This window comes from Mandrillus leucophaeus, unplaced genomic scaffold (assembly GCF_000951045.1).
Source record: "Mandrillus leucophaeus isolate KB7577 unplaced genomic scaffold, Mleu.le_1.0 Scaffold349, whole genome shotgun sequence".
NCBI classification, from domain to species: domain Eukaryota; kingdom Metazoa; phylum Chordata; class Mammalia; order Primates; family Cercopithecidae; genus Mandrillus; species Mandrillus leucophaeus.
Window position 1 is genome coordinate 1405013 of NW_012103687.1, and position 13539 is coordinate 1418551.

At 41.6% G+C, this 13539-nt stretch overlaps 2 gene segments (V, D, J or C); both read right to left on the reverse strand.

Moving 5' to 3' along the window:
- The window catches only part of LOC105546087, a 237444-nt gene that overhangs the window by 126090 nt on the left and 97815 nt on the right, over window positions 1-13539 (reverse strand).
- Window positions 1-13539, reverse strand: part of LOC105546086 — a 619418-nt gene that overhangs the window by 115227 nt on the left and 490652 nt on the right.

A 13539-nucleotide genomic window follows, 5' to 3' on the forward strand; every position in this document is an offset into this window, starting at 1 on the left:
CAGCAATGACACTACTGGGTATCTACCCAGAGGAAAAGAGGTCATTACATGGAAAAGACAAATGCATATGCATGTTTATAACAGCACAACTCACAATTGCAAAAATATGAAACCCATCAACCATATGCCTATCAATTAAAAATGCCCATCAACCAATGAGTAGATGAAGAAAATATGGTATATATACACCGTGCAATATCAGACAGCCATAAAATAAAATGAAATAGCCTTTGTAAGCAACTTGCTGGCGGCAGCCGGAGGCCATTATTCTAAGTGAAGTAAACTCAGGAGTGGAAAACAAAGTATCATATGTTCTCACTTGTAAGTGGAAGCTAAGCTGTGAGGATACAAAGGCTTAGAATGATGTAGGACTTTGAGAACCCGGAGGGAAGGGTGGGAGGGGGTGAGGAATAAAAGAGTACATATTGTGAGTGCTGTGTACACCAGTCAGGAACGGGTGCACTAAAACCTCAGTAATCACCACTACAGAACTTACTCATGTAACCAAAAACCACCTGTATCCCAAAACTATTGAAAAATAAAAGACTCCTCGATGCAATAGGAAGGTATGCAACATAAAAAGAGTAATTGACCACATGTAGCTGAAAAAATAAAAAATGATTTTTAAACGCAAAATGAATGGTTGTTGTACATAAGGCATTAGTTTGTCATGACAGATACGAGTGTGATTCTATTCACATTGCATTGCTAGGGTGAAATAGACACAGACATCGTGCAGTTTGGGTGAATGTGGTATTTTTCTTGCCTAATTCAAACAGATCTTGTACAAGGAAAGATACTCTTATATAAAACCGAATTTGTTTCCACACATATTCCATTTACTCATAGTAAAGGAGACTGAAAATAGCGTTCACAAAATGTAATATAAACTATATAATAAACGTGACACGGTAAATTTGGAATTACAGTAATCAGAAACTTCAAATTGAAAGAGCAATGAGATGATTTCATGGCCTGTATTAGACAAGAACTAATGAAATTTATAGTATCTAATTGTAGTGTGAAGTATGGAAAAACTGGTACTGGTACTATTACACAAAATTAATGAAAATAAGATTTTTGCCAGGCGCAGTGGCTCACGCCTGTAATCCCAGCACTTTGGGAGGCCGAGGCGGGTGGATCACCCGAGGTCAGTAGTAGGACACCAGCCTGGCCAACATGGTGAAACCCTGTCTCTACTAAAAATATAAAAATTAGCCAAGCGTGGTGGCACATGCCTATAATCCCAGCTACTTGGGAAGCTGAGGCAGGAGAATCGCTTGAGCCTGGGAGGCGGAAGTTGCAGTGAGCCAAGATTGCACCACTGCACTTCAGCTTGGATGACAGTGAGACTCCATCTCAAAAAAAAAAGACCTATTTTAACATGCTCATTGATTTTGCATCAGCAATTCCAAATCTCAGAAGCTGTCAGAAGTATGCTTAATTGCCCATAGTGATATATGCTCAAAGGCACTCATTATAAGATTATTTATGGTGGGTGAAGATGAGAAAAACCCAGGCTATCTCTTGGCGGTGGTGAATGCCTTAAAACACAAACCAACAGAAAATAACACTTCCCAAGGGAACATTCTTACAGTGACTATGACCTAAAACTTGTGACATTCACCACTTCTAAAATATGTTGAGCATGTTTAATACATAGTTGCACTGTGAACTCATTAAATATTTGCAAAATTGTAAAAAAAAACGTATGAAAATAAAAGGAAAGGTTACAATATAAACAAACATAACTCACATTTAATTCACTGTTCTGATTAGCAGTGCAGTTATTTATATCGGTAATTGAGCTTAAGACTATATGCATGCTTTTTTTTCTTTCATATTTTTATTTTTAAAATAAAACCGAATATATTTAAGTGAACAGCTTGTTTTAATTCATATATATTAAAACCTTCATATGTATTTATATATATACATATATACATATAAATAATTACTACAGTCAAACTAATGAACTCATCTATCTTCTCATATGGACAACAGCATCTGAAATATACTCACTTTGCAAATTTCCAGTATACAGTATTATTAACTATAATCACATAACTGCAACTTTGTACTTTTGACCTACAGATCTTCTTTTCTCCCATCTCCCTGTCTCTGGTAACCACCATTCTACTACCCTGCTTCCATGTATTAAACTTTTTAAGACTCTGGCCGGGCCCGGTGGCTCACACCTGTAATTCCAGCATTTTGGGAGGTCGAGGCGGGTGCATCACCTGAGGTCAGGAGTTCGAGGCCAGCCTGACCAACACGGAGAAACCCAGTATCTTAAAAATACAAAAAATTAGCAGGGCATGGTGGAACATGCCTGTAATACCAGTTACCGTGGAGGCTAAGGCAGGAGAATCGCTTGAACCCGGGAGGCGAACATTGCAGCGAGCTGAGATCGCACCACTGCACTCCAGACTGGGCAACAAGAGTGAAACTCCGTTTCAAAAAATAAAAAATAGAAACAAAATAATACTAATAATAATGGAAGACCTACCTCAATACCCCACTGTGATCAACACACCACTATAGTCAATGGGCAGATCAGACAACAAAAAATCATCAGATAAGCTGTACTCTATATCGAACGGATCTAACAGAAATTTACACAGGTTTGCATGACGCCACGACTTCACAATGCACATTCCACTCAGTAGCACATAGATTATTCTCCAGGACAGGCTGTGTGTTAGGACAAAAAGCAAGTAACGGCACATTTTTAAAAACTGAAATCATATCAAAGTATCTTTTTTGACCACAGTGGAATACTACTAGAAATCTGTAACAGCAATAACTTTAAAAACTGTACAAATATATGAAAATTAATATACTTGCTCATGAACAACAAATGAAAAAATTAAAAATTCATTGAAACGAGTAAGGGAAATTAAAAATTAATTGAAACAATAGAAACACAACGTAAAACCTGTCGGATGCGACAAAAGCAGTTGTAAGAGGCAAAGTGCATAGCTATAAATGCCGAATCAGAAAAGTAGAAAGATCTCAAATAGTCAACCTGATAGTACACTTCAAGTAATGAGAAAAGCAAGAAAAATCAAACGCTAAAATTAGTAGAGAGAAATAAATCAAAGATTAGAGAAGAAATTTTAAAAATAGAAACTAAAAAATTACAAAAAGACAAAGGAACAAAGAGCTGCGGTTTTTTTGGAAAAAAAAAAAATCAAAATTGACAAGGTATAATGAGCCTAGGAAAAAGAGAAAGAAAACTGCAGTAAAATCATAGATGAAAAAGGAGACATTACAGTTGATTACACAGAAACACAAAGGATTATAAGAGATTACTAAAAACACCTATATACAAACGAATTGAAAAACCTAGGAGATAATGAATACATTTCTGAAAACAGCAATTTCACAAGCTGGAATAACAAAAAACCTTAACAGATTAATAAAGTAATGCAATTAAAGCAGTAATAAAAATCTTCCATCAAAGAAAAACACAAGAATTACGGTTTTACTGAATTCTACCAAACATTTTTTAAAAACGTAATGCCAATTTTACTCAAAATATTCCCCAAAAAATGAAGAGGAAGGAGTAATTCTAAACTTGTTCTATGAGGTCAGCATTACCCCTGCTACAAAAACCAGACCAGGACACGACACAGAAAGAAAACCAAAGGCAAATATCTCTGGTGAGCACAGATTCAAAAAATCCTCAACCAAATACCTGGGGATTCATCGGAGGAATATGAGAATGATTCAACAAACACAAATAAATAAATGTCATACATCACAGCGAATCAAGAACAAAAATCACATAATCATGTCAGTGGATGCTGAAAAAAATAAAATTCAACATTCTTTCATGATAAAAACTCAAAATGAGTACAAAAGGAACATAGCACAATGAAGGCCATATATGGCAAACTCAGAACTAACATCGTAATCAAGGGGGAAAAGTTAAAAGCTCTTCCTCTAAGATCTTGAACAAGTGTGGCTACTTTCACCACTTTGATTCATCATGGTACTGGGAGCCCCAGCCAGAGCAATTACACAGGAGAATGCAATAAAACCCATCCAAATTGGGAAAAAAAGTCAAATTGTCTATGTTTGCAGGTTACATGATCATATACACATAGAGAACCCTAAAGAGTCCACAAAAAAACCTACGAGAAATAAATTCAGTAAAGTTGTAAGATACAACATCAATATACAAAAATGAGTAGCACACACAGCAATAGTGAAACACATACGAAAGAAATCAAGAAAGCTGTTTCATTACAGTAACTACCCACCCCCTCCAAAAAAAAAAAAACAAAAAACAAAAAACAAAACAAACAAAAAAAAACCAATGATACCTAGGGGATAAACTTAACCAAAAAGGTGAAAGCTCCTACAATGACAACTATAAAATATAGATCAGGCCAGGCACGGTGGCTCACGCCTGTAATCCCAGCACTTTGGGAGGCCGCGACGGGCGGATCATGAGGTCAGGCGATCGAGACCATCCTGGCTAACACGGTGAAACCCCCCATCTCTACTAAAAATACAAAAAAGTAGCCTGGCGTGGCGGCAGGCGCCTGTAATCCCAGCTACTCGGGAGGCGGAGGCAGGAGAATGGCATGAACCCGGGAGGCGGAGCTTACAGTGAGCCGAGATCGCGCCACTGCACTCCAGCCTGGGCGACTGAGCGAGACTCCGTCTCAAAACAAAAACCAACAAACCATAGATCAAAGACATTAAAGTAGACACAAGTAAACGGAAAAATATCCCACGTCCATACACTAGAATAGTGTTAAAATATCTCTATCAATACTCAATGTGATCTACAGAATCAATGCAATTCACGTTAAATTACAAAGACTTCGTTCATAGAAATAAAAAAAAAACTATTGCAAAATTCACACGGTAATGCAAAACACCTCAGATACAAAAATAATCTTGAATAAAAAGAAAAGCTGGAGGCATCACACTACCTGATTTCAAAATATGCTACAAGATATACTACAAATCCATAGTAACTGCAAATCTATAGTATAATATCAAAACAGCATGGCACTGTCAAAAAAAGGGGCAGGGGAGAGACAGAGACAAATGACAGACATAAATCAAACAGAATAAAGAACTCAAATAAATTCACGCATTTACAGTCAACTCATTTTTAACCTACCCATCAACAACACACCTTCCGGAAGAGCAATCTCTTCAATAAACTGTGCTAAGAAACACTCAACACCCACATGTAAAATAAATCTAGACAATTATCATACACAAAAATCAACTCAAAATAAAGATTTAAATGTAGGACCTGAAACTATGACACTACCAGAGAAGAAAATATAGAATAAATGCTTAATGAAATTGGTGAGGACAACGAATTTTCAGACAGACATCAAAACTACAAGCAACAAAAACAAAAGTAGACAAATGTAATTACATTAAGCTTAAAAACTTCTGCAAAGCAGACGAAGCAGTCAGTACAATGCAGAAACAATCCAGATAATGGAAGAAAGTATTGCAAACTGTGCAACAGGCAAGCGATTAACAAACAAAATGTAGAAACACTACTTAAAAGCAAAAATACAAATAATCTAATTTAAAAATCAGAAAAAAATCTACCAAAAAAACCTGTGTCCCCACCCCATTTCCCCAACTTCTTTTCCCAATTGCCTTCGGCCCCCTCCCTCTTGCCACCCCTTTTTCTTTCTCCATCTACCCCCAAACTGTTTCCCCACCACTTTTCCGCAAAGCCCTCTCTACTCTCCCGCTCAACACCCTTTTCCCCACCATATTTTCCCCTCTCCGCGGCCACCCTCTTTCACCCTATGTGCTCTCATTCCCGTTTTGCTCCTCCATCTACCCAAAAACATTTTCCCCCGCGTTTCCCAAAGCCTTCTCCCCACCACTCCTGCTGCTCACCACCCACTTTTCCCCCTCTATCTACCCAAAAACTTATTTTCCCACCATCTTTTCCCCACCCTGTCTGCAACGCCTTCTCCTGCTTGCCATCTTTTTTCCATTTGGCACTCACCACCCTCTTTACTCCTCCATCTACCCCAAAACTATTTTCTCCCCTCCTACCACTTCAGCTGCTGCTGCCGTCTCCGTGGCCGCCACCAACCACAACGAGGAGAGGTGCGATGTCAGAGGCCCCAGCCTCCAAAGTGGGGCACGGAGCTCTCCCATCTTCTCGAGCTCTAGCCGGACAGGAGCAGCTCCCACTGCCGGCGGCCCTCCTACCGCTCTTGCGGGGCTGCGGTCTCAGTCTCCACCATCCACCACAGCGAGGCGAGAAAAGAGCCACAGAGCCGTGAGCTCCGGCCTCCGGCCTCTTGCCTCCAGCGTGTAGTAGGTGGCTTCCTAAGCCAGAACGCAACACCACCCAAACAGAAAATCCTGGAGACGCTTCACCGCTCACTGCAGCATGCTTTATATACTGAGGTCAGGCAATTGGGGGCGAGGGGGAGGTTCCTGGACTACATGTTCTGATTGGATGAGAGAAAACCTCTAGGCCTACTCTGATTGGACTTTATTTTCATGCTCTGATTGGTTGTTTTAATACTTGATCTCATCCAATCAGAACATCACAATAAAGTCCAATCAGAGTAGGCCTACAGGTTTTCTCTCATCCAATCAGAACATGTAGTCCAGGAACCCACATTGCCTAACCTCAGTATATAAGGCATGCTGAGACGGGCAGTCAGGTCAGTCGAAGATTTTCTGTGTGTATCTCCTGGGCTGTTCCGTGCTAGCTTAGGAAGCCACTTACTACACGCTGGAGGCTAGAGCCAGTAGCACTGTGGCTCTCCTCTTGCCTCGCCTCGCTGTGGTAGGTGGAGGTGACCGAGACCGCAGCCTCGTGGGAGCGCTGGGGGGCCGCCGGCAGCGGGAGCTGCTCCTGTCCGGCTAGAAGAGGAGATGGGACAGCTAAGTGCCCCACGTTGGAGGCTGGGGCCTGTGACAGCGAACCTCTCCTCCCTGCGGTTGGTGGAGGCCACGGAGACGGCAGCACAGCTGAAGGTGGTAGGAGGAGAGAAAATAGTTTTGGGGTAGATGGAAGGGTAAAGAGGGTGGTGAGTACTAAAGAGAAAAAAGGATGACAAGCAGGAGAACGCGTTGTAGACAGGGTGGGGATAAGATAGTGGGAAAATAAGTATTTGGGTAGACGGAGCGGGGGAAAAGAGGGTGGTGAGGAGCAGGAGTGGGGAGAAGGCTTTGGGAAAAGACAGGGGAAAATGTTTTGGGGTAGATAGAGGAGCAAAAGAGGGTGATGAGAGCGCGAGAGGGGAAAGAGGGTGGCCAGGGAGAGGGGAAAAGATGGTGGGGAAAAGGATGATGAGTGGGAGTAGAGAAGGGCTTTGTGAAAAGGTGCTGGGGGAGAAGTGGTGGGAAAAAAGTGTTAGGGTAGATGGTGAAAGAAAAGAAAGAGTGGTCACAGGGAGGGGAAGGCAGTGGGAAAAGAAGGTGGGGGAAATAATGGTGGGGGACAAAGGTTTTGGGTAGATCTTTTTCTGATTTTTAAATTAGATTATTTGTGTTTTTGCTTTTGAGTAGTCTTGTTTTCTGTATTTTGTGTATTAACCGCTTGCCTGATGTATAGTTTGCTAATATTTTCTTCCACTCTCTGGATTGTTTCTTCGTTCTGCTGATTGCTGCTTCTGCTTTGCAGAAGCCTTTAAGCTTAATGTAATTATATTTGTCTATTTTTGCTTTTGTTGCTTGCACTTTTGATGGCTATTTGAAAATTCCTTGTCCTAGCCAATTTCATTAAGTATTTATCCTATGTTTTCTTCTGTAGTAGTTTCATAGTTTCAAGTCCTACATTTAAATCTTTATTTTGAGTTGATTTTTGTATATGATAAGATAACGGTCTAGATTTATTCTTCTACATGTGGGTGTTGGGTGTTTCCTAGCACAGTTTATTGAAGACATTGTCCTTCCGGAAGATGTATTCTTGATGCCTAGTTAAAAATGAGTTGACTGTAAATGCGTGAAATTATTTCTGAGTTCTCTATTCTGTTTGATTTGTTTATGTCTGTCTGTCATTTGTCTGTCTCTCCCCTGCCCCTTTTTTTTTTTTTTTGACTGTGCTATACTGTTTTGATATTATACTATAGATTTGCAGTTACTATGGATTTATGGTATATTTTGTAGTATATTTTGAAATCAGGTAGTGTCATGCCTCCAGCTTTTCTTTCTATTCAAGATTTTTGAATAAAAAGTTGTTTCTCTTAGTGTTGTATAAATATAGCTCCACTGCCTCCTGTTTGCATTGCTTCTTTTTTTTTTTTTTTTTTTGAGAGATGGTCTTACTCTGTCGCCCAGGCTGGGGTACAGTGGCGCGATCTCGGCTCACTGCAAGCACTGCCTCCCGGGTTCACGCCATTCTCCTGCTTCAGCCTTACTAGTAGCTGAGACTACAGGCGCTCGCCACCACGCCCGGCTAATTTTTCGTATTTTTAGTAGAGACGGTTTCACTGTGTTCACCTGGATGATCTCGATCTCCTGACTTCGTGATCCGCCCACCTGGGCCTCCCAAAGTGCTGGGATTACAGGCATGACCCACGGCGCCTGGCCGCATTGCTTCTAATACGAAATCTGCATTTATCATTATGCTGTTCACCTGAATCTAACACGTGTTTTCTCTCTGGCTAATTTTAAGAGTATTTCATCATCACAGATTTTTTTTTCCCCAATTTGAATACGGTGAGTGTTGCTTTATGTGTGTTTTTTTCTGTGTGTGTGTGTATGTGTGTGTCTGTTTGGGATTTGTTCAGCTTCTTGGATAGTGGGTTTGTATTTTTAACCAAACTTGGAACACTCGGATCACTATTTAAATTGTTTTTCTGCCCTCCCTCTCACCACACCAATCTTATCTCCTTTTATGCCTCTAATTATACCATTATGCCAATTTGATAATGTCCAAAAACTCACACATACTCCATTTACTTTTCTGATCTTTTCCTTTTTTGGTAATTTTTCGGGGATAGCTTCCATCGCTACATCATTAAGTTCACTCATCTATTCGTTCATAGCATCTACTCTGTAATCAAGCTCATTCAGTGTGTTTTTTATCAGGGACATTTTAGGCATCATTTCTTAAAGTTTAACTTGGGTCTTTATGTCTTATATCTCTGCTTAACCTGGTAAATCCATCCTCTACCCTCATAATGAAGTAGAATATAGTTACAAGAATTGCTGTTGTGCTCCTGCCTGCAAAGTTTATCATCTGTCGAATTTCAAGGCCACTTTGGATTGATTAATTTCTTTTTGTTTCTTATAGCTTTTTTTTTTTGTTTATTTCTTTGCAGAAAATGTTGATGGGATGCCGACTGTGTACGTTTGTCCTTGTTGGATTCAGAATATATTTTGCATTTCTTTCTCTATTTTTTTGGATCCAGTAAAAAATATTTGAAAACTATTTGACCTTACCTTGCTTTTACACTGTCTTAGTAGAGAACCGCGCAGTCTTATGTGACATTTTCCCCAGTACTGAGGCAAAGCTCTTCTGATGAGTCGACTTGATGCCCCTTAGCTGGGGCCTTTTCTCTTTCTTTGACTGTAGTGTGTGTGTGTGTGTGTGTCCTCTGAAGAGTGTTCCTTCAAGTGTCTTTGGGTGTTTTTTTTCTCTTTCAAAGGGAGTTTCTTCACACACAAGCGCAAATCAGTGCATGAATATTTGCAGACTTCAGAGCTCTCTCTCTGTATAATTCTCTCTTCTTCAATACTCTTACCTCTAGACTGGTTTGGTTTGTTTTTTAGTTTTTGAGTTCCCTGGAATCCCACTCTGAGAGGGAGAATTCCGTGCAGTAGGGGTTCATGATATACTCCCAGGAAAGACGTGTGGGAGGAATGAGAGAATGTGTGACAATTGAGTGCTAAGCTAGAAGGCACTTCAAGGACATCCTAAGTTAAGACATGATTTTGGGATCGAGGCATCAGGCAGTCATTGCCGCTGAACTGTATTCTGAAGGGGGCACATTCTTGTATGAAGCCATTCTTTGAACTCAATGGCATTTTCCAGTGGGGAAACAGCTGTGGAATCCAGGGCCTCCCTGCAGCCTTGGGTGGATGGAGGGTGGGTGAGCCCTGAAAAGGGGATCTAAGGGATTCTCAGTGCTCACTGTGAAAGGCTTCCCTGTTCAGAACATCAGGATGCCATGAAGCTGGGGCTTGAGGGTCTCAGTGAAACATAGGCAGTTCAGAAAAATAATCAGGGCATTTGGGCCACAGAGTAGAGGCACTGACTTAGGTTCAATCACCACATATGAGGAAATCCGGGGACCATGACCACTCAATGGCTGTCTCTTCCTGTCCTTCCACTCAGGTCATCTTGAGTCAAGACACTCCCATTCCCAAGACACCACCAGAACAACCTGATCCTGCCAGCCCCAAGTCCTCTCCTTACCCACCCTCTGCAGAGCCTGCCTGGAGGGCTCAGATGCAGGTGAACTGGGACAGACCTGCTCACGGCTGTGTCCACAATCCTGCTGGGGCTGGAGTAAGAGGGTGACACAGACAGAAAAAGGGTAGTTGTCTCATTTCCTCATCTGCCTGTGTCACTGTGGGATGAGTACCACTGCTGTCTGGTGATTGTCAGTAACAGTCAGCCTTGTCTTCAGTCTGAGTCCTGGAGATGATCACAGTGGCTGTGTTCCCTGATTTGGAGCCAGAGAATCAGTCTGGGATTCTGAGGGCTGGTTGTTGTTACCACAGATGATCAGCACAGGGCTTCTGGTACTGAGGCTTCTGCTCATACCAGTTTGCATAATAGGTTCCTATGCCATCTCCCTGGCAGCTGATTCTGGCCATCTGTCCCAAGGCCACAGACACTGCAGGCTCCTGAGTCAGCTGAGAGGAAACCACAGAACCTGCAAGAGAGGACAGGAGAGGTGTCTGAGGATGACAATCTTATTCCCAGAGCCCCACACTCTGCTTCACTCCCTATGCTGAGCTGAAGCTCAGGGCTAGGCTGATCCCTGGTTCCATAGGGGCTGAGCCCTGGGAGGCAGCACGTGTGCAGACAGTGAGGAGGGTGAGCAGGGGAGGGGTCCAGACCATGGTGGAGATGCCCCAGAGGTCTGCCTCTGAGCCCACAGCTGGGGAGGGACCCCCAGGTCTCTCTTATTGTAGGAAGAGGAGTCTCTTCATGCAAATTTACTTCTGTTATCATTGTGTCTTTGTTAGGTGGTTCTGGTGAGTAGTGGATGCAAAGCTGTTCTCCATTCCCTAAAATATTTGCCCCAGTTCTTGTCTGAGCCCTGAGCCTGAGGGCCTTTTCTGGGTAATTTCTCAAGATCAGAAGGGCCAGGTGGGTTTCAGAATTTTACCCAATAGAAGGAGTTTCAAAGGAAGCAACAGTTAGGCCCTGTGCACTTGAGAACCACAGAGGAACTTGGACTCATTAGGGTCCCCAGACCAAGGTTCATGGTGCCCCCTGGTGCCCATAGAATGAATGCAATTTTCTATAAATAACTAAATCACAATGACTATGTATGAACCCTTAATACATGCCAGATGCCTTGGTGATTGTTTTACAAACATTACCTCAAGAAGACTTTCATAATATGGAATAGGATGATGCCAAGCCCTTTGCTCAAGGCCCAGTGTTTATTAGGAAATCAGTATTGGGAGGTTAAATGTTTTCCCAAGTCTCCCCCAAACAGTGCTGAGTGGAGTCCAGATTCCATCCAGGAGATGCACATCAGAGCCTAAACTTCCAACCCCTCCCTGCCCTGCCTCCTGCACCCTGCTCCGTCTCCTCCTCCTCCCACATCCAAGGTCTTTGGGGTCCGTTTTGTTTTCATTTGCTAGTGCTTCCTTAATGAGATACCAAAGACCTGCTGGCCTAAAGAGCAGACACATCTTTTCTCACAGTTCGGAAGCTGGGGAGTCAAGATAAAGGTGTTGGTGGGTTTAGTTTCCCCTGAGGCCTCTCTCCTTGGCTTGCAGGTCACTACCTCCTTGCTGTGTCCTCATGTGATCTTCCCTCTGCACGCTTGTCTCTGTTGTCTCATTTCTGTGTGTGCAAATTCCTTAGGAGGAAACCAGCCAGATTTGATAACAAGCCACTCTCATGACCTCAGTTTCACTCCTCTCTTTAAAGATCCTATCCCCAAACTCAGTCACACACTGTATGTTAGAGTTTCATTGTACAAATTTTGGGGACACAATTTAGTCAATAATCCCCTACCCTATAGACTCCAAAAATTCATGTCTTCCTCACTTGTAAGACACATTCACCCCATCCCAACAGCCCAAGTCCTTCACTAACTCAGCATCAACTCTTAAGACCCAACTCTCATTTGTATAAAATGTAAATCAAGTGTGAGTGATTCTCCAGGTGTGATTCATCCTGAGGATTTAAAGGATAACAGCTTTGGGGAGTTTCTCCTTGTCTCTGTTGCTATCATCTGGGTGTCTAGAAAATAAAATGCCTACTTTATTTGCCAAGATTGAAAGAAAAGCGTGAGTCAGCATCAGCAACATTTATGAGTTCAATGTGGGGGAAGTCCCATCTGTGCATTCTTGAAATAATTTAGTAATCCAAATGCCCATGAAATTAAATTTAATAATCAGTAGGTATGGAATATCTCTGTCAGTGTTTAGAAAAGAGCTATAGTTGATACAGAAAACAAAACAAAATATACCAAAAGTTGAATTGTTTTCAGGGTAGAATACATCCAAGTTAACGATGATGAATCATAAACAGAAATGGTTTAGTCCAAAGAAAATTAATCACTTGTATGGATATGAAACTACTAATTCCAATTTTAGCATTAAGCCTCAATGTATGGATATGAAACTACTAATTCCAATTTTAGCATTAAGCCTCAATATATATATTTTTAATTTTTATTTTTTATCTATTTTTTATTCTTTAAGTTCTAGGGTACATGTGTACAATGTGCAGGTTTGTTACATGCGTATACATGTGCCATGTTGGTGTGCTGCACCCATTAACTTTTCATTTACATTAGGTATTTCTCTTAATGCTATCCCTCCCCTCTCCCCACCAGCCCCATGACAGGCCCCGGTGTGTGATGTTCCCTGCCCCGTGTCCTAGTGTTCTCATTGTTCAATTCCCACCTCTGAGTGAGAACATGCAGTGTTTGGTTTTCTGTCCTTGGGATAGTTTGCTCAGAATGATGGTTTCCAGCTTCATCGATGTCCCTACAAAGGACATGAGCTCATCCTTTTTTATGGCTGCATAGTATTCCGTGGTGTATATGTGCCACATTTTCTTAATCCAGTCTATCATTGATGGATATTTGGGTTGGTTCCAAGGCTTTGCTATTGTGAATAGTGCCACAATAAACATACATGTGCATATGTCTTTATAGTACATGATTTATAATTCTTGGGGTATATCCCCAGTAATGGGATGGCTGGGTCAAATGGTATTTCTAGTTCTAGATCCTTGAGGAATCGCCACACTGTGTTCCACAATGGTTGAACTAGTTTACGCTCACACCAACAGTGTAAAAGTGTTCCTGTTTCTCCACATCCTCTCCAGCACCTGTTGTTTCCTGACTTTTTAATGATCACCATTCCAACTGGTGTGAG